Here is a 26,167-nt window from a genome sequence, read left to right as displayed (position 1 = left end):
TAATTAATTTATTTACTTTACATCCTGATCGAAGCTCCCCGTCCCTCTTCTCCCAGTCCCTCCCCCTTATCTCCCCTCCCCCACCCTTCTCCATTTCTCCTCAGAGAAGGGAGGCCTCCCATGGATATCAACCTGCCTTGGCACATCAAGTTCACTGCCTCTCTTCATATATTTAATAATCAACAGACATTTTCTTACAGGCTGTTTTTAGCTTCACTCCTTTCTATGCTCTGTGTGTGTGTGTAAATAAAAGCAAAATCAACAAATGGCTTGTAATTAATGATCCCATTGTCTGAGCTTCTTATTGTCTGCTGGTAGTTTTCACCTCTCCCTTATCAAGGCTTGATGGAATGTCCCCATAAGGGAAGAATGCGACTTTGGCAGTCTGGAGACCATTCTCACCTAGGCCTTCACTGATGACAATATGACCTTCCTCCCCTGACCTTCCTCTCCCCGGCTTCAGCTTCCATCTGCAGAGGTAGGACAGTGCCGGAGCCCATAGGCTCTGTGGGCCCTCCTGCACAAGGAGTCTCTGGTTCTCTCTGATCTATTTTTGTCTGATACCTCTCCCGGGGGCCTGTGGGCTGAGCTAATTTCTCTGGCTGGCCCTGATCCAAGCAGCTCAGGTGGAGAGTTCTAAGCTAATGAGGCCAAGGTCATGGGCCAGTTAGCATCCCTTGGAGGAAAGTGGCTTTGCAGCCGGACTGTGGACTGCAGCTCTGGCCACCCATCTCCGGGCTGAGGCGCAGGCAGCCATGGAGGGAGGGAGGAGAGTGAAGCCAGCCCCTGCAAGTCACCACATTCAGTAGGAGTCACTGGAAGGTCCAGGTCCCAGGTACACCTTCGGCTTCAGGGTGGTACATCCGTAACACCAGAGGGACGAGAGTATGGGAGGCGAGGGTGGGCAGAGGGAGGACCAGATGGCCCATTATATTCATCCCTTGACAGCCAGTCAAGCTGAGAAGAGGAGGGCCAGTTCTGCCTCTGAGAAACTGAAGCAAAGGACATGACCATGTGCCCCCAAGGTCACCACAGTAGGGCTTGCTTGTTGCTGGCAGCAGACTTCATCTGTGAACACAGCCACTCTGGCAGCCTGGAACCAGGGCTGGGAAATAGAAGGCCTTCCTCCTCGGTATCCATCCTGCCAGGAGGGCAGGGTTTGGAGGAGGCCTCTGCTTTCTTCTCTGCTGCCTCCCTGGCACCTAGACCAACACCTGGCATACGTACAATAGGCACTCAATAACTATTGTTCCAGCCCATCCCGTCCCCATTGTCCCTGAGAGAGGCTGTGACTGCGTCTGAATGGATGCAGAACCACCAATGGGTTCTGCTGTGTTGTTTTCAAATATTTGTATTTCAATGAGTCTGGGGAGCATTATTCAGGAACAAATCCTATGACGGCTCCAGAAGAAAAGAATAATTTCCTTTAGAGTGTGGCACCGCTCCCCGATCTGAACATTTTGCAAGTTTGGACTTTTCTCATCTCAGACTTGCCCATTCAGTCCAGCGCATGCATAGTATTTAATCATAATTAATAATTGTGAATTACGTCCTGACTGTAAGGCAGGCTGTGAACTAAACGCAGACCATGTGCTGATTCGTTTAATGATCATGACAGCCATATAAGAAGGGTGCTTCCGGGCCGGGCGTGGTGGCGCACGCCTTTAATCCCAGCACTTGGGAGGCAGAGGCAGGCGGATTTCTGAGTTCGAGGCCAGCCTGGGCTACAGAGTGAGTTCCAGGACAGCCACGACCACACAGAGAAACCCTGTCTCGAAAAACAAAACAAAACAAAACAAAACAAACAAAAAAAAGAAGGGTGCTTCCTCCATCTCCCTGTCCCCACTTTACAAGTGAAACAAACGGATGGAAACGGCAGAGGCAGGCGGATTTCTGAGTTCGAGGCCAGCCTGGGCTACAGAGTGAGTTCCAGGACAGCCACGACCACACAGAGAAACCCTGTCTCGAAAAACAAAACAAAACAAAACAAAACAAAAAAAAAAAAGAAGGGTGCTTCCTCCATCTCCCTGTCCCCACTTTACAAGTGAAACAAACGGATGGAAACGGCATCCTCTGCTCGCTCTCACCTGGATGTTGAGCTCAGGGGTTTCCTAGTCCAGAGCCCACTCTCCAAGTCATAGTCTCTGTATACCAGTATCTGTGTATAAGGCACTGCCCAGTGAAAGGTGAAAGCCGCCCCCCCCCCCCCCCCCCCCCCCCGTCTCAGGCCATCTGCATCTCTGACCGTGAGTACGAGACGAGCTATGAGAGCTTGAATGAGTCTGCGGATGATTGTGCTGAGCATAAAAAGCCAGTCCCCAAGGTTACTGGCGTGGTCTCTCACACCTCTCATATAACCGTCCTGGAAGAAAAGAGTGTAGAAAGGAAGATGGTGAGAGTTAAGAAGGTGGGGTGGGAAGGGAGTGGGTGTGGTTATGTAGCTCTAGGTGGGGAGATGGATGGCTCAGGGGCAGAGCTGCTGGCTGCCAGGCTTGTCTTCTTAGTTCCATTCCCGGAACCCACGTGGTAGAAGGAAAGAACTGACTTGTGCAAAGTGTCCTCTGTGCCAATGATAATCATGCTTTCTCTCTTCCCTTCCCCCCTTCCTCTTTTTCCCCCTCCCCCCTCCCTCCTCAACAAGAGTAGGAGAGCACAGACAGGGTTACAGAGCTGGAAAGGCAGATGGGGGGATCCCAGGGGCTCACTGGCCAGCCCACGTAGCTAAATGAAGATCTGACTAAAGAGACTGCACAGCTCCTAGGCCGGATCATCGTAATCTCTGGCGTCCATATCCATCCACCCACCCACCTCCCTGATGCAGCAAGAATGTGGTATGTGCTCTCGCCCCCGCTGGGCTCAGGTCTGGAGATGACACTCAATTCTACCCCGCACAGCAGCGGTGACAGAGAAGAGTCCTGCCTGGTGGAGGAGGGAGGACAGTGGGGTACAGTACAGTAGGGGAAAACAGCACTGTAGGCTGCTGGGCCTCACGCCTAGGTAGGGAGGGCCTCATGCCTAGGTAGGGAGGATGGTGTAGGGAGGATGGTGTAGGGAGGACGGTGTCAAGCCGGCCATGTGGCTTCTTTCCTCAGAGTCAGGAACATGCCTGAAGACCTGGGACCGTTCACTCTGCTATGCAACCAAATGCATAATGCAACCGGCTTCCCAGCTTGTTCAGAGCAATTTCAAGTGACAGAGAAAATGATCCCTTTGAGTTTTTCTCAAACCCGTGCTGCTGGAGGCAGCTTATTTGGTAAAACACCTAATCAGAGAACATGAGTGAGGCTTCCCGCTCGACGAGCAAGCGAGTGAGCGTCTCTGGTCCGTGCTCCCAGATCACCTTTCACATTCAATTCGTTCCTAGCGCTGATGTTGATACTGATGTTTCTCCTGTTAAAAATTAATTTCTTTAAAAACTATTTGCGGGGGCTGGTGAGATGGCTCAGTGGGTAAGAGCACCCGACTGCTCTTCCAAAGGCCCGAAGTTCAAATCCCAGCAACCACATGGTGGCTCACAACCACCCGTAATGAGATCTGATGCCCTCTTCTGGTGCAAAAGACAGACAGCTACAGTGTACTTACATATAATAAATAAATAAATCTTAAAAAAAAAAAAAACTATTTGCGGGCTGGTGAGATGGCTCAGTGGGTAAGAGCACCCGACTGTTCTTCCGAAGGTCCAGAGTTCAAATCCCAGCAACCACATGGTGGCTCACAACCATCTGTAACGAGATCTGGCGCCCTCTTCTGGAGTGTCTGAAGACAGCTACAGTGTACTTACATATAATAAATAAATAAATAAATAAATCTTTAAAAAAAAACCAAAAAACGATTTGCTTCTCTTTTTTCCCCCTTGGAATGCCTAGCCCAGCTTTGTGTAAAAAGAGTGATAGGAAGAAAGTGTTGAAACGGGAAGCTTCTATATTCAAATTGTTATCTGGGTATACTAGCTACTGCCATGACCTCCAGCTATGCTTTAGCCTTAGTCTCTGAGCCCTGCGATGAGATTGCTAATACAGGACAGGATGATGACACAAATCCATAGGGCTGTGGAAAGGACTAATGAGAAACCACCTGCCAAAAAGCCCAGTGTCACTCCTGACACATAGTCATCAAGTGGTTCTCATTATTGTTTATAATTCTAGCTAATGTAAGGAGACACGCCTTCATGGCCCTCTGCAAGTATCCCGATGAGTTTGTTTGCACCAGTCAGGAGAGTGGAGGTTATGCTGCTGTAACAAAGAGTCCCGCTGGGCGTGGTAGCGCACGCCTTTAATCCCAGCACTCGGGAGGCAGAGGCAGGCGGATTTCTGAGTTCGAGGCCAGCCTGGTCTACAAAGTGAGTGCCAGGACAGCCAGGGCTATACAGAGAAACCCTGTCTCGAAAAACCAAAAAAAAAAAAAAAAAAAAAAAAAAAAACAAAGAGTCCCCACAGAGTCCTTGTTCAGGCTGCATGTCCATTATGATTTGTCTCATTTTTTTGGACCCAGGGTAATGGAGCAGCTAGTGTCTAGGACACCGCAGATTGTCATGATCCAGAGAAAGCTGATCTATCAGCATTAAGTGCTTGGCTTAGAAACTCATACTCTCATTCAAAACTCCTTGGGCAGAGTTGGCTATACGTACTTGTGGGACTATATGTGCACACATGGAGGCCAGAGGTAAATATCGGGGGGGGGGTATTCCTCCATCGTTCTCTACTTTTTTTTTTTTTTATTGATTATATGTAAGTACACTGTAGCTGTCTTCAGACACTCCAGAAGAGGGCGCCAGATCTCGTTACGGATGGTTGTGAGCCACCATGTGGTTGCTGGGATTTGAACTCTGGACCTTCGGAAGAGCAGTCGGGTGCTCTTACCCACTGAGCCATCTCACCAGCCCCGTTCTCTACCTTTTATTGATTTATTTATTTAGAGACAGGGTTCTCACTAAATGTGCTGCTCACCCACTTCACTAGACTGTCTGGCCAGCTTGCCGCAGGGATCTGTCTGTCTGCACCTGCCCAGTGCTGGGATTTCAGGTGCACAGCTTTTTATAGGGGTGGTGAGAATTTGAACTCAGGCCCTCATGCCTTTGCTGCAAGCACGTGTCACACCTCCGGTTGTCTATTCTTACCTGATGTCAAGAAATCAGAAAGAGGGGGCTGGTGAGATGGCTCAGTGGGTAAGAGCACCCGACTGCTTTTCCGAAGGTCCGAAGTTCAAATCCCAGCAACCACATGGTGGCTCACAACCATCCGTAACGAGATCTGACTCCCTCTTCTGGAGTGTCTGAAGACAGCTACAGTGTACTTACATGTAATAAATAAATAAATCTTTAAAAAAAAAAAAAGAAATCAGAAAGAAAGAAATCCTACCACATTCAGAAAGGAGGAAGGCTGGAAGAACGAGGCCCGCAGTCCTAACAACTACCACGGTGGTTTCGAAAATGGCTGCCTAGGCCAGAGATATGGGGGCTCAGCTAGACAGTAGGGAAAAGGACGGTAGCGAGGAGGATGAGGAGCACAAAGGTTCAACCTCCTGGACTACAGGGCAGGGCAGGGCGGGGCAGGGCAGGGCAGGGCAGGACGGGGCGGGGCAAGGCAGGGCAGGGCAGGGCGGGGCTTAAGCGTGGGAACACCGGGTGCCTGTCTCAGATGGGCCTGAACCCCAAAAGCCCAGGGACCTATTTTTCCCCCCTCCGGCACAGCAGCTGGTCCTGATGGAAGCAGGGCACCGGATTGTCCACACTGATGGGAAAGCGTCATAGAACCCGTGTTTTCCGGGCCCTTCAGCGCACACAACAGCCTCTCCCGCTCCGTTGGATGCCAGAACCTAGTCAATTCTTTCTGGTGTGTTTTCAATTTAGAGCCTCCCCCTTCTTCCTGGCCACGGCCCCTCACAGATCCTCGGGCTTTGTACCTCTCCTGTTACTGCTGACGTCGGCAGCCGCTCCTCCGCGGGTGCGGGCTTCCAGGTCCCCAGGCCTGCTGAGGCGTAGTTCCAACTGAGGTCGAGTGTGCCGACAGTGCCACCTGCTGTCCTTACTCAAGCTATGCAGGCTTCCATTGTCCCAGATCCCACACAGCTTTGGCCAGAGGATTCAGGGAAGTCTCTGTACTGCCTGGTAACCCCGTGTCTAGCTCACTTTTCTTTCAGACCTCTGCGGGTCGTGCTTACATTCTGGATTTCTCCCTGACCACGGGTCTTTTGGGATGCAGCCTGCTGCCCAGAGCACCTCCGGCTCGCTTTCCTTCAGGTTTCTGTCCCTTTGTCAATCTTCAGGGTGAGGTTCCAGCATCACTGCCGAGGGCGCTGTCAGCTGTCTTTGGCTCTTTGGATGAAGTGCAATCCTGGAGGCTCTGGAAGAAAGACCAAAAGCATCTTCAAGGGGCAAATGATGCCTTCCTATTGGCGGCAACTGTGACCTTTCTTTTTTTTTTTTTTTTTTTTTAAAGATTTATTTTTCTGAGAGAGATGCAAACTTGCTCAGCATGATGGATGACCTTTTACTGAGAGTTTTCTAGTTTTCTTTTGTCTTAATCTGTTGCTGTAGATGGTCCAGAGAGGAATCTTCTCCCATATTCTCTCTTTGCCAAGGACAGCTCCCAGCTTCCTTGTATCCAGGAAAATGTTGCTCTTCTAGTCACAGAAGGCCTTGACCCCAGCATCCTTCAGTAGCTCAGGGAACAGAACCTACACTGGAATCCTGGAGAGATGACTCAGCAGTTCAAAGCACTGGCTAGTCTTCCAGAGGACCAGAGTTCAATTCCCAGTCTCCATGTGGCAGCTCACACCTGCCCACAACTCCAGTTCCGAGGGAATTTGACACCCATATCCACACGTACACGCAGGCAAAACACCAGTGCACATAAAAATAAATAAAATTTAAAAGTTAAAAAAAGAAAGAAGATTGCCATCGGAGACCGTGGGTACAATTTAGCCGCCCCAGCGCTGTTAAGTTTTGAGACGTCTCTGGGATGAGTTTTCACACAGACATCTGTGTAGACCCAGTGCCTTTCTTTCTCTGTTCTCTTGCTTTTCAAGGATTCAGTGGTTCAATGACTCAGGATCAGCTGTGATCTGAAAATTATTAAATGAAAAATTCCAGAAATGACATGACTCTGAAGGCTTCTTTAAATTTTATTTTTTAAAAATACTTATTTATATCTTATGTGAGTGGGTGTTTTGTCTGCGTGTGTGCATGTGTAAAATAGGTACATGCCTGGTGCCCATAGAGGCCGGAAGAAGGCACCCGATCCTGGCGGTTGTGAGCTACCATGTGGATGCTGGAAACTGAACCCAAATCCTTTGTATGAACGACTAGTGATGGTTTTTGTTTCTTGGTTTTGGTTTTTCGAGACAGGGTTTCTCTGTGTAGCCCTGGCTGTCCTGGAACTCACTCTGTAGCCCAGGCTGGCCTCGAACTCAGAAATCCGCCTGCCTCTGCCTCCCGAGTGCTGGGATTAAAGGCATGCACCACCACTGCCCGGCTTTAATATTTTTTTAAAGATTTATTTTTATTTTATGTATGTGAGTACACTGTAACTTTCTTCAGACACACCAGAAGAGGGCATCAGATCCCATTGCAGTTGGTTGTGAATCACCAGGTGGTTGCTGGGATTTGAACTCAGGACTTCTGGAAGAGCAGACAGTGCTCTTAACTGCTGAGCCATCTCTCCAGTTCCCTCGGCATCTATTTTTCAATAATAGTTTGATTTTTCTCCTGGTAGAAGCAGAGCGGCATCACCTTTGACACAGTTTCCAGTTCTGTGTTTCACAGGAACTGTGCTTGCTTGTGTTACTCTGTGCACCAAATAAAGTGTAGACTTGTGGGTCCTGCTATATCCTTCAGCCTAAGCTTCTCTCTCTCCCCGTCTCTCTGCCTCTGTCTCTCCCTCTCCCTTTCTCTTTCCCTCTCCCCCACCCCCATATTCACCAGGCATGCAGGGTACCCCCTGGGACCTGCAGACACCACAGACCTTTCTATTTCAGCTGTGCCACTGAAGCTGTGCTGCACTGTAACCCCTGACAGCAAGGTCGCATCAAAGGGACCCATTGAGGGGGAACTCTGCAGGCTCTGCAGGTATTCTTCTGTCTGGGTCTATAGTGGCTGCTGGGGACTGGAGCCACCCGCTGCGTTGATAGAAAATACTCAAAGAGAGTCCTTCGAAACCCTAGGGAAGCTAGAAGACACTGGCCTGGCTTCATTAACAGGTTGGGGAAAGCCTGTCAGCTCAAAATCCTATATTTAGAAGAAAATTATCTTTCAGAAATGAAAACAGGCGAGTGGTAGATACTAGCACATTTGATCCTCAGCAATGCACACACTGGGCAACATAGGCCTTAATTAGCACTTGGGAGCTAAAGGCAGGAAAATCAGGAGTTCAAGGCAGTCCTCAGCTGCATAGTTAGGTCAAGGCTAGCCTGGGCTACAGGAGATCCTGTCTTAAACGAACAGACGAAACCATGATGACAATGGGACTTCTGGTTAAAGAAGAGCTGGACATCAGGATGGGGCCGGAGCGCGGTTCATCAGTCTGGCCGCCCTTGCAGAGAGGACCTAGGTTTAGTTCTTAGCACCCATCCGGTGGCTCACAAACATTTGGTAACTACAGTCCCAGGGGTTCTGACACCCCTGTCTGACCTCTGGCACCAGACAAAACATTCTTGAGCATGGAAGGAAGGAAGGGAGGGAGGGAGGGAGGGAAGGAGAGAGAGCAAAGAGGTCACCATCTTCAGAAATGTATGCCTATTTGCAGAAACAAACCCCTCAGGCCAAAGTTAAATGACACCAACAGGAGAGTCAATTCTCCAGAATCAGGCAGACATCAGAAATTATAAATAAATACGCATGTGTGCCTGTAATCCCACCCACAGGGGAAGCTAAGGCAGGACTGTGGATTCAAGGTCAGCCTGGGCTACATAGCAAGACCTGTTTCCAAAGGGGAAAACAGAAACTATTAGTAACTGAAGGACTAAAAATAACTGAAAAGTCTTTCTTTCTTTTTTTTTTTTTTTTTTGAGACAGGGTTTCTCTGTGTAGTCCTGGCTGTCCTGGAACTCACTCTGTAGACCAAGCTGGCCTCGAACTCAGAAATCCACCTGCCTCTGCCTCCCAAGTGCTGGGATTAAAGGCATGCACCACCACTGCCTGGCTTTCTTTCTCTTTTAAAAATATGTATTGCTGGGGGCTCAGCAGCTCAGAGCACTTGTTGCTTTTGCAGGGGACCAGGGTTTGGTTTCCAGAGCCCACATGGCAGCTTACAACCATCTGTGACTCCAGATCCAGGGGGGACACTCTTCAGGTCTTCTCCGGCACCAGGCAGGCATGTGGTACACATACATACATGCAGGCAAGACATTCATACACATGAAATTTAAAAAAAAAAAGAAAGAAAGAAAAAGAAAAGAAAAGAAAGAATTCTGAGATACATGTTGCATTGATGAAAATGGCAACATTCTTGTGAGGTTTATATTATGGGCGTGCCTGGTAACAGTAACAGGAAGGGTAGAGGGTGGAAGACTTAGCTTCGCAGCTGCAAGGCCCCTGTGCTTTACAAGACTGGTGATTAGGAGCTACCAAACGGTCAGAGGGAGCCTGGGGGGGTGATGGGAGCCTAGAGAAGCATCAGTCACACGGAGGGGCCAGGCAGATCCCTGGAGGAACTCACTCCCTGCTGTGTGTGTTAGGAAGAGCAAGAGGAGCCAGATGTGCAAGGTGTGGGGGTGGGGGGAGTCCAGAAAAAAAACCTAGGAGTATGTGGGGGTGGGTGGGTGGGGTGGGACTAGAACTTAAGTGCTGTTGGAGAAATATGAGTAAGACCTTCGTGAAAGCCTGCATGTCCCAGTGCATACTCTTTGTGTCTGTGTGTGTACACCATCTTACCTTTGAGCTACAAAGAAAAAAAGACTCTGCCTGACTCATCTTTATCTTCTTAGAGCCTAGAAAGTACCCGGTATTATCTATGGAGGTTTGATGGATGGATAGGTAGGTAGATGCATGAATGAATGAATGAATGAATGAATGAGCGAGTGAATGAATGAGGTGGGATTCCTCTCAGTGCTGTTTCTCTACCTCATTCTGTCTTTAAGTTATTTGAGGGGGGTGTGTGGGGGTGCTGCGACACTTTCTTCGGGTCCTTTCTGTCACTTGCTACACTTCAGCTTTGTGACCTTGGAGTCAGCCCGTGCTGGTGGGTGAGAAGCAGATCCCGAGTGGACCTTTTAAATATTCATGGAGGAGAAGCAATCCCAGCTAGACCTTTTAAATATTCATAAGAGTAGGGGCTCTGGCAGGCTGGACGAATATGAGCAGAATTTGGAAAGGCCTTGTGCAGTGGACGTGCTGAATTAAAGATGAAGCTGTGGTGGGCTGTCTGAGGGGTGCGATTGAAATGAGGAGACCCAGGCAACCTTCCTCTGCTCCTTCCCGGAGTCTGGTGCCCTTGGACTATCAATTTCAGGCTCTGGGAAATGCGTGCGGCTTTGGTGGCGGCTGGATTGCTCCTCCCTACCACCCCAGTTCAACTGCCACCACCGTGGGGTCGTCTTCCTTCTCAAAGCTGGGCAGGGCTGGCATGGGTTTCTGGATCGCAGGCTCTGGTTGTTTCCCCTGTTCTAAGTCTCTGGAGTCTGTCTTGCAGAGACTACCATCCCGAGAGACGTAGAACCAAGAAGCACGGATCTGCAGAAGTTCTCACTGTGGAAAATACACAGCACCTCCACCCACTTCCCAGAGTGGCTGACTCATAGGCTAGGTCTCCTCCCACCAGCCAACATCTAATTTGGGTTTGAACTCCACCCATGGTTCCCTTGTCTGAGCATTTGAATGTGTCTTTCCTGGACCTGTTTTTTTCTTTCTTGGTGTGTGTGTGTGTGTGTGTGTGTGTGTAGTTAGTTGGGTACCTGTGTATGTGTGTCCATGCATGTGGAAGATAGAGGTCAGCCTTGGGTGCTGTCTCCCAGGAGCTGTCCACATTGATTGTTTTTTTTAGGCATAGGTCTCTCATTGGCCTGGAGATTATCAATGGTAGGCTAGGCTGACTGGCCAGTAAGCACCAGGGTGCCTGTCCCTGCCTCCCCAGCTCTGGATTTACGGATATCTTCTACCATCTGCTACCACGGCTGGCTTTTTTCTTTTTTTAAGAATTTTTTTAAAATCTGGGTGTCGCCGGGCAGTAGTGGCACATGCCTTTAATCCTAGCACTTGGGAAGCAGAGGCAGGTGGATTTCTGAGTTTGAGGCCAGCCTGGTCTACAGAGTGAGTTCCAGGACAGCCAGGGTGACACAGAGAAACCCTGTCTCGAAAAAGAAAGAAAGAAAGAAAGACAGAAAGAAACAAACAAACAAACAAACAAACAAACAGAAAGGAGTGTTGGGGATTGAACTTGGGCCCTCATAGCTGTGTAGTATGCACCTTTTCACTACTTCCTAACTCATGTTTTCCTTTTGGTCCCATCCCTGCATCCCCCTGATTCTAAAATAAGGGCGGTTCCTTATTTTACTTATCTCCCTGAGTCTCCTCATACTCGAGTCTCCTCAGACTCTAGAACTAACTCTTCTCAAAGCTCTGCCCTGATTTGCCCAGGTCTTACGTGTTCTCCTGTGGTTGTTATGGTAGCTCTGTCTCCTTTAGAAAGTGCCACTTGCTCCCACGGCTTGCTCAGCCTGTTTTCTTCTAGAACCCAGGACCACTTGCCTAGTGGTGGCACAAACGACAGTGACCAGGTCTCTGCCATATTAGTCATTAATGGTGAAAATTCTCCAGTGGCTGCCGCTGCCACCATTGCTGCCACCACCACCACCACCTCCACCACCAAAAACCCAGACCAAACCACCCTCCCCCCCAAACCCAATCCAAACAAACAAACAAACAAACAAACCAGAACACCCAGCAATTCCCACTGCTAACAGTGGAAAGCCCTCAACCTCATACCTGAGTGGCCCTTCATTCTCAATCACAGTCAAAAGATTTTGAAATTATTTATGTATTTATTTTTTTTAAACAGTGTACTAGTAATAGGTTCCCTTCTGGCATTTCCAAACATGATTTGTTTTTACTAAGGTTCCCCCTCTCCCCATCCCCCCATCTTGTTCTTGTACCCTTCCACCTTGGGAGTCTCTTTCCTGTTTTAATGTCACATGCATTCTATTACCCCCTCACCCCGAGAAAATATACTCCCCCTCATGGTTCCCTTTCTAGTTTCATGCCCTATGCTCTCATTCATATCTATATATGTACACACATGTATATAGCTATGCATGGACACACATGCGCGTGCACTTGTATTAATAACGAGGATCTGCCTATGAGAGACATCATGTGGTATTTGTCTTTCTGAGGCTGAATTACCTCACTTATTATAATAATTTCCAGATCCATCCGTTTTCCTGGAAATGTAAAAATAGAACCATCCTATGACCCAGATATTCCACTCCCGGGCATGTACCCAGAGGGCTCCACACCCTGCCGCAGGGACACTTGCACGATCAGGCTTATTGCTGCTCTTCTTACAGAAGTCAGGAAATGGAAGCAATCTGGATGCTCCTGCAGCAGCAGAGGTCTCACAGAACAGAAAAGGCCAGTGAGCGAGAGACAGTTGTTACACTTACTAACTCCGCCCCCCCGCCCCCCCCGCCCCCCCCGCCCCCCCCCCGCCCCCCCCGCCCCCCCCCCCCAAGCCTGAGTATCAGTAGTATCTTTCCCAGCACAGCTCGGAGAGCTGAACAGAGCAGTCTCTTTCCAGCAGCCTCAAACTTTTGCCTTGTCTCAATATCCACAGCTACAGCCCCCACGTGAATGCTGGTGTCCCCACATTGTCCCGTGGTCCTATTGTCTGGTCTGTGTGTGTGTGCTTGTGTGTATGTGTGTGTGTGCATGCCTTCTCAGCACACAAGTTACTCCAATGCAGGGAGGGAGGCTCTGAATACAGCTGTGCTCCCCAAATTCTGCCCTGCGCCCCTCCTGTGTCTTGGGCTTCTTGTGGCAATCAACAGGCACAGAGGATGAAGTGGGCTCAGATTGACCAGTGTTAGGAAACTTCATCTGGGACTGTCTGTAATCCCACTACAGACAGTGGAGGTTGAAGCAGGAGGATTATGAACTCAAGACTGGTCTGGGCTACAGAATGAGTTCAAGACCAGCTTGGGCAATTTAGTCAGTCTTAAAATAGAGATGGGCATGGGCATGGGGATGGGAATAGGGAAGGGGGGGGGAAGAGAGAGAGAGAGAGAGAGAGAGAGAGAGAGAGAGAGAGAGAGAGAGAGAGAGAGAGAGAGAGAGAAAAGAAGGAAAGACTGAAGACAGTTTAGTGAATTTCTGTCTCCAGCCCAGTGCAGAAACCCTTTGGTGTTTGGTCCTGCCGCAGACACTGGCCTTGGAGCTTGGGGAGGCTCTCCCTGCGTCTCCTGGTAGCAGTGTCGTTGGCTCCAAGAAGCCATGTGGTAACCAGTTTAAACATTCGGCCAGCTCCTCCTCCACCCGCCTTCTGCCAGATGCTAATGGAAAACTGAACCAGGCGTCTAGGGGTGGGGGTGGGGTGGAAGCCGGGAGGAATTGGGAAGAACGAGCCAAGAAGCTTGAAGTCCTTGACACAGAAGAGGAAGGCTTTGACTGATGTGTGAGATCGTTAGGAGGAGGCCACAGCTCCAGAGCTCAGTCGCCTTGCCTGGACAGTGAATACAGCCACCCAGCTGGCCCAGAGGCGGGCAGTTCCTGTCCTGTGGGAGGACGTGACAAAGTCAGTACCAGAGGGAGCAATGTCGGATTTCTCAACTAGTACAATGGGATGAGGAGGAAGCCCTCCGAAAGGCTCAGGTTTATGCCTGCCTGCTCAACTCATCTTTCTACTATGTCTACTGTGTCTCCTAGCCATGAGCCATGGCTCTAAGACCCCTTACGGGTAACTGAATCTCTCCCTAGCAAACAAGAAAACCAACAAGGAAATCCTCAGAGGGAGAAGGCTGTGGAGCGAAGACCCGGAGGGAGGCTCAGCCCTGCCCTGCAGATTCCTGGTACCTCTGGGGACCGGCTTGAGCCAAAGCATCTTTTAAAAAGTGTGTGGGCGCCCTCGTGTGGACATTCTGTTAATACTACAAGCTTGCTTTCTAGCTCTTTTTTTTTTTTTTTTTTTTTTTTGAGACAGGGTTTTTCTGTGTGGCCCTAGCTGTCCTGGAACTCAACTCGAGACCAGGCTGGCCTCGAACTCAGAAATTCCCCTGCCTCCTGCCTCCCTCAACCTCCCAAGTGCTGGGATTAAAGGCGTGCGCCACCACCGCCAGGCCTCTAGCTCATTTTACTCCAGCTCAAAACTGTGATTTCCAAGCTTGGTAGGCAGAACCTTTCCGGGGGTGGGGCCTAGCTGGCAAAGGCAAGTCACCTGGGTGGACCTTTGAAGGCTATGCCCGCCCTTTCCTCCTGGGCTGCAGTTCCCTCTAATGTTTCATTCTTTTGGCTTCTCTAACTTCCTGATGTCTCCATTTCACTCCGACCGCTTCCCTGGTCTCTCCTCTTAGGGGCTGCAGGAAGGGAATCTCACTCTGTCACCATCTCTGGCCCTCTGGGCCTCCCTTTGAAACATGAAAGTTCCTATGAGCCCGTAACTCTTCTGTTTTCTGTGTGTGCAAACCCAGCATCATATGGTTGATGTGTAGCTGGGTGTCCTTAAACCACGGCTGCACTGGCCTCCAAGTGCCAGCCAGGGAAACTTTACACAGCAGATGAATCTTTAAGTGGCCCCAGGGAAGCAATGTGCGGTGAGGGTGCGGGGCAGAAGGTGCTGTTCATATGTTCTCACAGGTGTGGGCACTTCTCTTCTTAAAATGGAGTCCAAAACTGCTTGTAAAATGAAGTCTCCCAGCCGGGTGTGGTGGTGGCGCACGCCTTTAATCCCAGCACTTGGGAGGCAGAGACAGGTGGATTTCTGAGTTTGAGGCCAGCCTGGTCTACAAAGTGAGTTCCAGGACAGCCAGGGCTATACAGAGAAACCCTGTCTCAAAACAAAACAAAACAAAAACAAAACAAAACAAAAACCAAAACCAAACAAAACAAAAAAATGAGGGGAAATAACATATTGTTTTAAATAACAATATGGAATACTTTAATCATTGGACAGCCTGTTCTTAACACTCAATCTCCTTGTGCCACTAGGCTGGGCTAAGACATGCACCTATTTTTGGATGTCATTTTTCACTTTGGTACAGATTGTCTATAGAAGAATTTCAAAAGGCAGGTTGGAGATGGCTCAATGGTTCAGAGGATCTAGCTTCTCTTCCTAACACCCACATGACAGCTCAAAACCACCTGTAATTCCAGTTCCAGGGGATATGGTGCCTTCTTCTGGTCTCCAATGGCACTAGGCAAGTGTGTGGTGCACAGATATATATCTAGGCAAAACACCCAAACATATAAAATGAAATTAAGTAGAAAAGCCAGGCATGATGATGCATGCCTACAATCCTGCACTCAGGAGGCAGAGGCAGAAGCAGAGGCAGGCAGAGCTCTGTGGGTTCGAGACCAGCCTGGTCTACATAGTGAGTTCCAGGACAGCCAGGGGTGTTAGACAGAAACCCTGTCTCAAACCAAACCAAACCAACCAACCAATCAAACAAAAAAAAAAAAAAAAAAAAAAATTAAAATTTTTTTTCAATAGGGATATCTGAGGGAATTTGTTGAATCCCACCCAAATCTGAACAAAAAAATCTAAGGGCTCTTTGGATGTGTAGCCTTTGCTAGAGGAAATACTACTCAAGGAACATAAGGGCCCAGGCACTTTTTTTCGTGCAGCCAGATGAATAAGACTGGAAACCAGGGCTCCTCTCATTAACCAGGGGGGGGGGGGGGGGGGGATGCAGACTAGAAAGGCCAGAGACGCCAGAGAAGCACTGTTGGAGCGCCCCCGTGTGGACACGACGTGCGTGAGCGGCATCTAAGGTTGATCAACAAGGGAAGGGCATACTGTGGTTGTGGCTGGCCTCAGCTGACAGTGTTTGCACGGGCAGCTGTGGCTCTGACTGCTGAGAACGGGCCCTGCGGCTGGCAACCAAAGGCAGGCCACCTCCCCGTGACAACAAAAGCCAGACAGACTTTGTATGAATTGGAAAGGGAATGGGGAGAAAATGAGATGGAGCAAGAACGAGGAAGAAAAAACAGGTGGGAGGAAAAAACAGCAAGAGGAAGAAGCAGGCAAAGAAGAAACGAAGGGGGTGGGGGTTGGGAAGAGGAGAAAATGCCTTGAGGGCAACAGGACTGTTAGAGTTAGGTTCCCAGGGAGTTGGGTTCCTCGGGACTTCTGCCACTTCTGTTCTTGCCTGGGCAAAGAATAAATAAATAAATAAGTAGGAACCCCGCTGAATAGGATGAGGGCGGGTCCACTTTAGGGTCAGGGATCAGAAAGCAGGGATCAGGGATCAGGACCGGAGAAGGACTATGAAGCTTGGACAAGGATGCTTGCGGTCCGTTTATCTTGGCCCCGCTACAGCTGACCTTTGCCCACACCTGAGCACAGGCCCTCCAAGCAAAGTCTCTGCTTAGCGACAGGTAAAGACCGCAGCTGTGTTTACTCCAGCCAGACATGCGTGAACTCCACCCTCTGTCCCAGCGAGGCCTGAGGTGACAGAATCTGAAAGAAATGCCTGGGTGGAGGGGCAGCGACTGCACTGGAAGAACAGGAAGGACTTGCTGCCTGACACCCCACAGGAACTCAGCTGCCCAGGGGAGCCAGTCAAAGGCAGCATAGGCTCAGTGAGCCAGTGCAGGGGTCCAGGTTGGTTGCAGTCATCTTGAGTCACAACCGGCAGGGGCATCTGTGAGAAATCTTTCCCTGCATGACTCCCCTGTCCTTAGAGTGACATGTGGACCTTTAAAACAAGACCCCAGTGCTGTCAGAGTTAGAGATGCGGCCGGTATCCCTGGTGTCAGCTGAGGTAAGCGGACACGTTTGTCTCTGGTGAATGTCACCATTTTCCTGCTTGGCATCCAACCCACGTGGCAGGCCTTCAGGCCTCCTGCTTCCCTTGGCCACACAATGGCCATAGCTTCTGCATGAGTTATCTTCCTATTGCCAGGATAAAACACCATGACCAAGACCATTTATATGAGACTTTATTTGGGCTTGTGGATCCAGAGTTTGTCATGTCTGGGAAGCCTGGCAGCATGCAGCAGGCCTGGCGGCTGAAGCAGAAGCCGAGGGCTCACATCCTGAACTACAAGTATGAAGGAAGCAGAGAGTGAACTAGAAGTTAAAAGAGTGTTTACATTCTTTTTTTTTATTTTATTTTTATTTTATTTATTTATTTATTTTTTTTGGTTTTTCGAGACAGGGTTTCTCTGTATAGCTCTGGCTGTCCTGGAACTCACTTTGTAGACCAGGCTGGCCTCGAACTCAGAAATCCACCTGCCTCTGCCTCCCAAGTGCTGGGATTAAAGGCGTGCGCCACCACCGCCCGGCTTCTTTTTTTTTTTAAAGAACACTTTAAAAAAAAAATTATTTACTTATTATATGTAAGTACACTGTAGTTGTCTTCAGACACACCAGAAGAGGGCGTCAGATCTCGTTTACAGATGGTTGTGAGCCACCATGTGGTTGCTGGGATTTGAACTCTGGACCTTCGGAAGAGCAGTCGGGTGCTCTTACCCACTGAGCCATCTCACCAGCCCACGAGGTGTGTTTTATCTTCATCAATCATACAAATAATTTTCTATACTATCCCAGGGCAAACCGGTGAAATTTGGCAGTCCAATTCGTGGAGGGATCCCCTTCAGAGACCCGCGGGCCAGTGGCATTAGCTCTGAGTGCCCGGGTTCACAGTACAGCTTGTGTCCATCTTGCAGGTGGCTCTTCCTCCACATCACGAGGGAGTCTTGGAGCTGACGGGACGGGGCGGGGCGGGGCGGGGCGGGGCGGGGCGGGGCAAGGCAATCTTCCTAGGCTTTTTAGGAGATTTCACTCGTTCTTTCCTGTTCGATGGTCTCTTTGGTCGGCAGGGTGTTATTCTCCTGCGTCTCGGTTTTCTTCAGCTTGGCCTTATCGAAGCTGGCGGTTTCCCGCATGTCCCGCTTGCCTGCCATTTTCTTACAACACGGGGATTCTCTTTCCGAGCTCGCGCTCCAGGTGCTCCCACTCGCATTGCTGCAGCGAGAGACCGAATCCTTACATTCTTAAAGCCCACCTCCAATGACACGGTTCCTTCAACAAGGCCATTTTAAGTCTCACTGTTGGCTATTGACACCTCTCCAGAGGTGGGCAAAGCCTTCCCTGTTGGACTCCCTGTGTAAACTGTAAACTTCATATACTTTGTAAACCCTCAAGACAGGAAAGTGGCCAGGCCTCTGCCTGAGGGGCTGGAGCAGCCGGTAACCTCCCCCATATCTCCCTAACTGTTGTAACAGGTTTCCAGCCTCTTTAACGGTCACAGAGAACATGGTCACAGAGAACATCTCTAGTTCCTTTGCAGGCGCTCTCTAGATTATGCTAATTTTAGGTGGAACTGCTGAACAGGAAAACCCACCAATCCCTGAGATCATTCAAACTCAGGTCTTGAAAACCCACCAATCCTCACCCTAGAAATCTCCGCTCGTAGAAAGCTCCACCCACTACGGGATCCTATATAAAGGCTGTGTCTTGCTCAGCTCCCTGCTGTCTGTTCCCTGGAGCAGAGGTAGCCACCCCTAGATTTATCCCTCCGCACCCTGGATCCTCCCTCTTAATCTCTTTTATGAGATTTGCTGCCTGCTCCTGAGCTCTTGAGCTCAGCTGGGGATACCCTCCCCAGGGGGCTGCAAATGCTCTGCGGAGGAGGCTTCCTCTCAGAGCTGTGTGGTTCCTGGGCCCCCATGTCTCAGGATGCCTTTCCGTTGGGATACCGTCCTCCCTCAGAGCTGTTTGATTCCTGAGATTCCCGAGTCCCAGGACACCTTCCCACCCCAGCAGGGGGGCCAGCGTTTTGGTTCCGTGACCCAGATAGGCTCTCCGGGTGTTTGTGCCCCCGTCGTGGTCTGAGCAGCACTAGGACCCTATCCTTCATCTCCAGTTGGCCTGTAGCAGACTCACCTTCAGGCTCACCCCATCCACCAGCAACGGTTAGGTAAGCTTCCCCTCCTGGTCGGTGTAAATGCTTCCCTGAGTCTAAGGAAGTGACCACTGAGTGTCCGACACCCCTCTAGTACTCTGGGATGTGGAGGTCTTTAAGGCTACAGCTGGCCCGCTTCATCTGACCCCATTGGTGCTGCAATCCGGCTGTTCCCTTAGGCCCTGCTGGGCCATCCTGCCCCTTTCTGCCCTCTTAACCTGACCCCATCCCAGCACCCTGGGAGCTGCAGCCCTGCAGGTTAGTTAGGCCCAACTAGGTTATTGTACCCTTTCTTGCCCTCCTCTCACCGTCTCTTCCAAGCTGCTTATAATGCCACAGCTTCTCTAGGCCCTCATGGCTTCTGTGACCCCTTTCCTTCACCTTTTCCTGTGGACGAGACCCCATTCCTAGCGACTCAGTTCTCTGTCTCTAGGTTCCGCTCTGGGCTTAGCCAGGCTAAGCTCTGATCCCCACTGAGTGTGTGAGGATATGAACATGATTGTGTCACTTATACACTTTCCCGCTCCATCTCTCATCCATGGGAATGGAGTCTTCTATATCCTCGCATTCACCCTTGGGATGCCTTTTAGAAAAACTATAGCCTCTCTACCTGGCATCCGACCTGAAGGGCTCAAAATTTATTTACCTTTGCAATCAAAGTTGCTTGTTTCTGCTTTGAGAAAGGGCCTCCTTTACCTCCTTGTACTGAGCCTAAACCAGCCATGGCTTTGTGTGAAGTTGTGGATGGATGCCCTCAGATGTCTTAACTGTGGCCTTCAAGGTATTAAAAAAAGATAGGAAAAAGCCCCCAAACAAAAATGATGCTATCTATGTAAGACCTTATGGCCTGCATTAGCAACCTCCCAAGCTCCCAAGTCTCCAAAGCTTGAGAACCCCCAGCTCCCTGTCTTAAATGTGGTCAGGAAGGTCACTGGGTCCAGGCCTGTCTGGGGCCTCATTAGCTATTCTGACTATGTCCAAGGTGCCATCAAGAGGGACGTTGGGCTACTGATGGTCATGTCCGTCAAGGTATGAGGGCATCAGACCCAGAAGCCCCTCCATCTGACATGGACAATTGAAGGGGTCTGGCTCCCTTGGCCTGACCACCATCATCTCCAACAGGGAGGCTTGGGTAGTCATGATGATATCAGGGTGTTTAGTGTCTTCCTTCTGGATGCTGGGGCCATCTACTCAGTCCTGACAGAGTTCTAGGGACCCATCTCTCCTTCCTGTTTCCCTATTGACAGCTTAACCAAATTCACCAAATGCTACCACTTAGCTGTATAGTTAGGGGTGTCTCCCTTACCCATTCATTCCTCCCTAGTGGCACCAACCTGTTCCCATATCCTTGCTAGGAAGAAACCTTGAAGTGGAAATTTCTGGTTTCTTCGGAGACTTAGTTGTGTTATGTGATATTTTTCGTGGAAGCTGTTTTGTGAGAGGACATTGATGTTTAGAAAGAGTATAAGCCGGGCGTGGTGGCGCACGCCTTTAATCCCAGCACTCGGGAGGCAGAGGCAGGCAGATTTCTGAGTTCGAGGACAGCCTGGTCTACAAAGTGAGTGCCAGGACAGCCAGGGCTACACAGTGAAACCCTGTCTCGAAAAACAAAAAACAAAAAACAAACAAAAAAGAATCAAAAGAGTATAAATGGCAACTCCACAAACAGTGAGAGGATGCTCTTGCCTTGCTGTGCCTTGCAACGCTTTTTTGGTCTTCACTTCATAGAGAGAAGCACGCCAAAGAATGTCTCGTGGTATTCCAGCCGATTCTTCCCACTTCCAATGGGTTAAGCCACTGCTACGGATTCGCGTTTGGTGTTTGCTATTGGAATGAACCTGCTGATATCCTGACCATGAAGCTTAGAGTCGATCTAAAGAACTACTTCTAAACAGATCCACAACGCCCTCATCCTAGTAACCGTCTCTCTCCCCTACCTCTGGTCGGTGCTCTAGAAGGGAGCTTGATGCATTGAAGAACCCCAAATAAAATAGGCTTTGAAAAATCAGCCTGCAGGACATTCTAGCCAGAATGGAAGCCTCTACTCCTTTTCTCCCCACATGTGCTTGATCTCAGCCTTTCCAGCCATCTCTCTTCTTCCCTCCTTCTCTTCCAGACTATTCAACCGGAAACACCTTCTTCCTCACCAGCTTCCTCCATGGGGCCCCAGGGTTGGGGCCCAAACCCTTTATAGCCAAACACTATCCTCCTCTTGTCATTCAGTGGATGGTCAGTCCTGCCTCCTGGCTGCATGTCCCAACCATTACCTCTCCCTGATCGCCTCCTCTGTCACGATATCTTTGCATGCACCCCCACCACTACTTGCTTCAGCCTCATCCTGATCTCCTTTCCTCCTCAGTCAACATCGGGACTTGGTCCTCCTCTCTTCTCCTAGTCACAACCCCCAATAGACAGGCCTCTTCAGGGTCATTCTTACTATCCCAACTGCAGCTAAACCCGATGGCTTCCCTTACTGGATTCACCCTTCTCATCAAGGCCCTTTATACCGTGACCTCAAGGCAATCCTCTTTTTTACATCTCAACCCCAACAGGACCTCACACTATTAAGTTTCAGAAGAGAGCAAGGTGGAACAGCTTGCCTCCAATCTCAGTAGAATGAGGCCTCATCCATCTATTGAGACCCAAGCTGACTCTTTCGGGTTATGTCCTACCTCTTTTCCGTCTCTTTCCTCTGGCTCACTCCCATCAGCAGTGAGCTTTACATATGGAGATGTGAGGTTCAGGAAACCTATACTCAAGGATTCGACCAGACCATGCATGTGATACGGCTGGAGAACGCTCACCAGCATCACCAGCAGAGCGCCAAAAGGAGATGCTAATCCCCATGTCACCTGAGTTGATTTCTAAGACGCCTTTCCTCTAGGCTTGCTTTCTCTATATTCAAACTGGGGATTACTGTCGATGTTGGCCAGAGACTTATGGAGGCTGTTCTTATTGGTCCTATGGGAGACATGACACACATTCAGGAAAGCATACTGCCTTCTATACAGAATGGGGAATATTTATATCCAAACTGAGGACCTGTGGCACCCCACAAGGACAGGAGTCACAGGTAAAGTTTATTATAGTATTCATTACAGCTGTCCATCAGGCACGATCAAAATGCAGAGGATATACACCTCAGGGTATAGACACAGTAAAGGAAGTGGTCCAACATTCCTCACATCTCTAACTTCACTCCCCTTATACCATACTAATCCCACCTGTCACACCATCTCCTATTTCAGACCTTAACCTCTGTGAAACAGTTATTGGATCTGCCTGTTATTGGATAATGCTCTGCCTGACCACTTTGAAGAACACTGGTTGTGTGTCTTCCCTGGGTCAAACTCACAACCGCCGTTCAAGGCCTCACCAATTAACTTATTAGACTCACCTCAATGCTCACTAATTGTTCTAAGCCAAACATCACCACCGTATATCTCCCCTACACCTCTCTCCTTGGCATGGCAGACTGCTCTAACTCCTCAGGGGCATACATTGTAGGCACACTGGATCCTGCAGACCACAATGATGCTTTAACCTTTGACACTACCACTCAGCCCCTATGCCCAAGTGTTCACAATGACTCAGTTCTCTGGGGCACTCACTGAGTGGTCTGGGACGTGTGCCCTGGTCTTCCTCTTTCCAAAGCCTAGAGGTGGTACCTGGTGAAGAATGTTTGCTAGTTCCCATCATAGGCTGTGTAGCAGCGAGGCATAACAAATGAGCAGCCTGTATTCCCTCGCAATCCTGGGTGTAACAGCTGGTATTGCCTCTGGAGCAACAGGAGCACTTCTCTAGCCATTTACCATCGTTTTCCCTTCCCGTTCATTCAGGATCTCCAGTGAGTGGCTCAGATCATCACTCTCTAGGACCAAATAGACTCTGCACTGGATGCTGTAGTGCTACAAAATTGACAGGAGTTAGCCTTGCTAACGGCAGAGAGAGGTGGTCTTTGTCTCTTCTTTGGGGAGGAATGTTGCTTTTATATCAAGCAGTCAGGCATAGTAAACGATCGGATCCCACAGCTCCAGATGGATCTCCAAAAATGTAGAAAACAGCTTGATGCTGCTTCTGGCCATTAGCATCCACTGATCATTGACGGTATGATACGGAATTGGACACTACCCTTCCTGTCTCCTCTTTTCTTTTTCCTAATCTTACTAACCATATCCTGCCTCACACACCTCTTGTCTAGGTTTCTTCAACAACAGATCTAAAAGATGTCTAATCAGACTTTTACTCAGTTGTTATTGTAGGACTACTGGCCCTCAGTTCTGAAGTCAGTGAAAAGGCCAGCTCAGGAACTCTGGGCTACAGGAGTCGCTCAGGGAAAGCAGAGAAAAGAGACAGTAAAGGTCTAGTGTGCATACTGCAAGGAGAGAGGCCACTGGGCTCGAGAGTGCCCTAACAAATGGAAGCCGGGAGCAGGAAGTCCCAGGCCTTGGGAAAAGTGCCCCCAAAAGGCAAAGGTCTTAGCAGCCCTGGGTGAAGACAGTGATTAGGGGAGACAGGATTTGGATCCCCTCCCTGAACCCAGGATAAAACTCTGAGAGTGGAGGGGAAACCCACTCAATTCTTGGTGGACACAGGGGCTCAACCATCAGTCCTCCAAGCTGATGGGCCACAACTAACCTGCTGAAATCCGAGGCTACCTGGTTTACAGACTGGAGCAGTTTTCTCCACGAAGGTCAGAGATGAGTGGGTGTTGCTTTGGTGGACTGCACAAATGTCATCTGGGCAGAGCCTCTACCCCTTGGCACCTCTACCCCTTGGCACCTCAGTCAATGCAGAGAGTGCAGCCAGTTGTCCTCGCCAAGGCCTTGGAACTTGGAGCCAGCAAGAAAATTAACATCTGCTCGAATAGCAGGTATGCCTTTGCCACAGCCCACGTCCACAGGGCTATATGCCAAGAGAGAGGACTGCTCACATCAGAGCAAACAAACAGGAAACCTTGGACCTCTTAGATGCCATAATGAAGCTGGCAACTGTGAGTATTATTCACTGTCCAGGACATCAGAGAAGAGACTCAGTGGCCCCGGGCAATAACCAGGCAAATCAAGTGGCTCCAGAAGTGGCTATCTATGCAGGATCCTATCCCGGTTATAGGACTGGACTAAGGGATGGCTTCACTTAAAATATATGGAAGAAGAAAGGACTCAGATTGCTAGCCACCCTACCAACTATTACCTAGAGAAGGAAGGACAATGGCACACACAAGAAGGGAGAACTATACTTCCCAGAAAGCAAGCAAAAAGACTTACTAGGACAAATGCACCGATGGACTCACTTAGGGGATAAAAAGCTAGTCCAAGCAGTTAAGGAACCTAAAGTATATATAACCGACCTCAGGTTCTGGGCCAGAGAGATAGTAGAACAGTGTAAGGTATGCCAGCAAGTAAATGCTTATGCGGCCAAGAGTAAACAGGGCAAAAGACCTAGGGGAGAACAGCCTGGAGTTTATTGAGAGGTTGATTTTACAGAAGTTAGGCCAGGAAAATATGGTTACAAATACCTTCTAGTGTTCGTGGATGCTTTCTCTGGATGGGTTGAGGCTTTCCCCACCAAGCAGGAAACAGCTACTGTGGTAGCTAAAAAAAAAAAATATATATATATTAGAGGAAAATTTCCCGATGTTTGGAGTGCCCAAGGTAATTGGACCAGACAATGGTTCTGCTTTTGTCTCTAAGGTAAGCCAGGGATTGGCAGAGATATTGGGGACTAATTGGAAGTTCCATTGGGCATACCATCCCTAGAGCTCAGGGTAGGTAGAGAAAATGAACAGCACCCTATGAGAGAACTTAACTAAATTGACCGTGGAGACCAGCTCAGAATGGGTGGTACCCCTCCCCTTGGCCCTGTTCTGAGCCCTACCATTTTAACCTGATCCCTTTTGAGATCCTGTTTGGTACCCTAACTCCCTTGGTGTTCACTGGGCCCTCCCAGTAGGTATCCCACAACATGAGATTTGGCCTAACCTGTCTGCCTTAAATGCTCCAGGGATGCCAGAGACCCCTCACCTCTTCCGGACTGGTGATTATGTAAGGAGGCTTTGGGGACAGTCGCTGGAACCCCGATAGAAGGAACCCTTCCTGGTTCTGCTAACCACTCCCACAGCCCGCAAGGTGGACAGTATTGTGGCCTGGGTGCACGCTTCTCATGTGAAACCTGTAGACACCCCACTCCCCAGGGACCCCTGCTGGATGGTACAGAAGATGGACAATCTGCTCAAGTTCAAGATCACTCGACCTTGATCATGACCCCCTGGTGGTACCTTTAGATTCTGGTTCCTTCCCCCATCCTATGTGCCCGTCTGCCAAACCTGTTAGAGCACTCACTGTCTCCCTTCTGTTGAGGTTGGGGATGGCCAAGGCAGCCACTGGGACCTCTGCTTTGGTCTTACAAGGGGAAAATTATGACAGTCTGAAGGCTGCCATTGATTTAGATGTAGAGAGAATAGAAACTTCCACCAGTCACCTTCAAGAATCACTGACTTCATCATCAGAAGTGATACTGCAGAATAGGAGGGGATTAGACTTAACTTTTCCTCCAGCAAGGAGGGCTAGGTGCTGCCTTAGCTGAGGAGTGTTGCTTTTATGTAGACCATTCTGGGGTTGTTAACCCTGTTAGGACCCCTAATTGTTCTCAAGCTATAGTTGACTTTTAGCCTCTACATTTTGGACCGCTTGGTCCCTGCTGTTAAGGAACACATAGGTCCAGTACAGCGTAAAGCTGAGATACAAAGAACTAGATACAGAAGACCAGAAGTATGAGCTATCAGAACACCATCAATAGCTTCAGGATTGAAGCATGCACAAAGAAAAGGGGGAATGAAAAGCTCAGGAACTTTGGAAAGGTCATGGAATATTTTCCCCTTCGGAAGGGAGAGGCTAATTAACATTCCTCAGACCACAGCGGGGGCAGGAAGGTGGGTAGATGACCTGCAGGTGGGCACAGACAAGGGAAGTCCTTACCACTTCATTCTCTAAAGACAAGTCAGTTTAAAAGTCACACTGTTCTGCCAATCACATTGTGCCTAATGGTGGCAGCCCTGAGAACTGTATGGATGGGCTGTGCGTGGTTGCTCGCTCCCCATGTGCAAGGTGACCCCAGC

The 26,167-nt window shown here is 49.4% G+C and overlaps 1 pseudogene across 1 annotated transcript; it reads right to left on the bottom strand.

Annotated features, from left to right (window-relative positions):
* Window positions 1-17,891: 17,891 nt before the first annotated feature.
* LOC110310462 (thymosin beta-10 pseudogene) lies at window positions 17,892-23,755 on the bottom strand (annotated as a pseudogene). Its single transcript, XR_015045523.1, has 2 exons — window positions 23,689-23,755; window positions 17,892-18,110 (listed from the first exon to the last, which is right to left on the bottom strand). The product of XR_015045523.1 is annotated as a thymosin beta-10 pseudogene (transcript).
* Window positions 23,756-26,167: the final 2,412 nt, after the last annotated feature.

This window comes from Mus caroli, unplaced genomic scaffold (genome assembly GCF_978045245.1).
Source record: "Mus caroli unplaced genomic scaffold, Mus_caroli_1 scaffold_16, whole genome shotgun sequence".
NCBI lineage: Eukaryota > Metazoa > Chordata > Mammalia > Rodentia > Muridae > Mus > Mus caroli.
The sequence above is the reverse complement of the archived record's forward strand: the minus strand, read 5'-3'. Positions and strand labels throughout refer to the sequence as shown.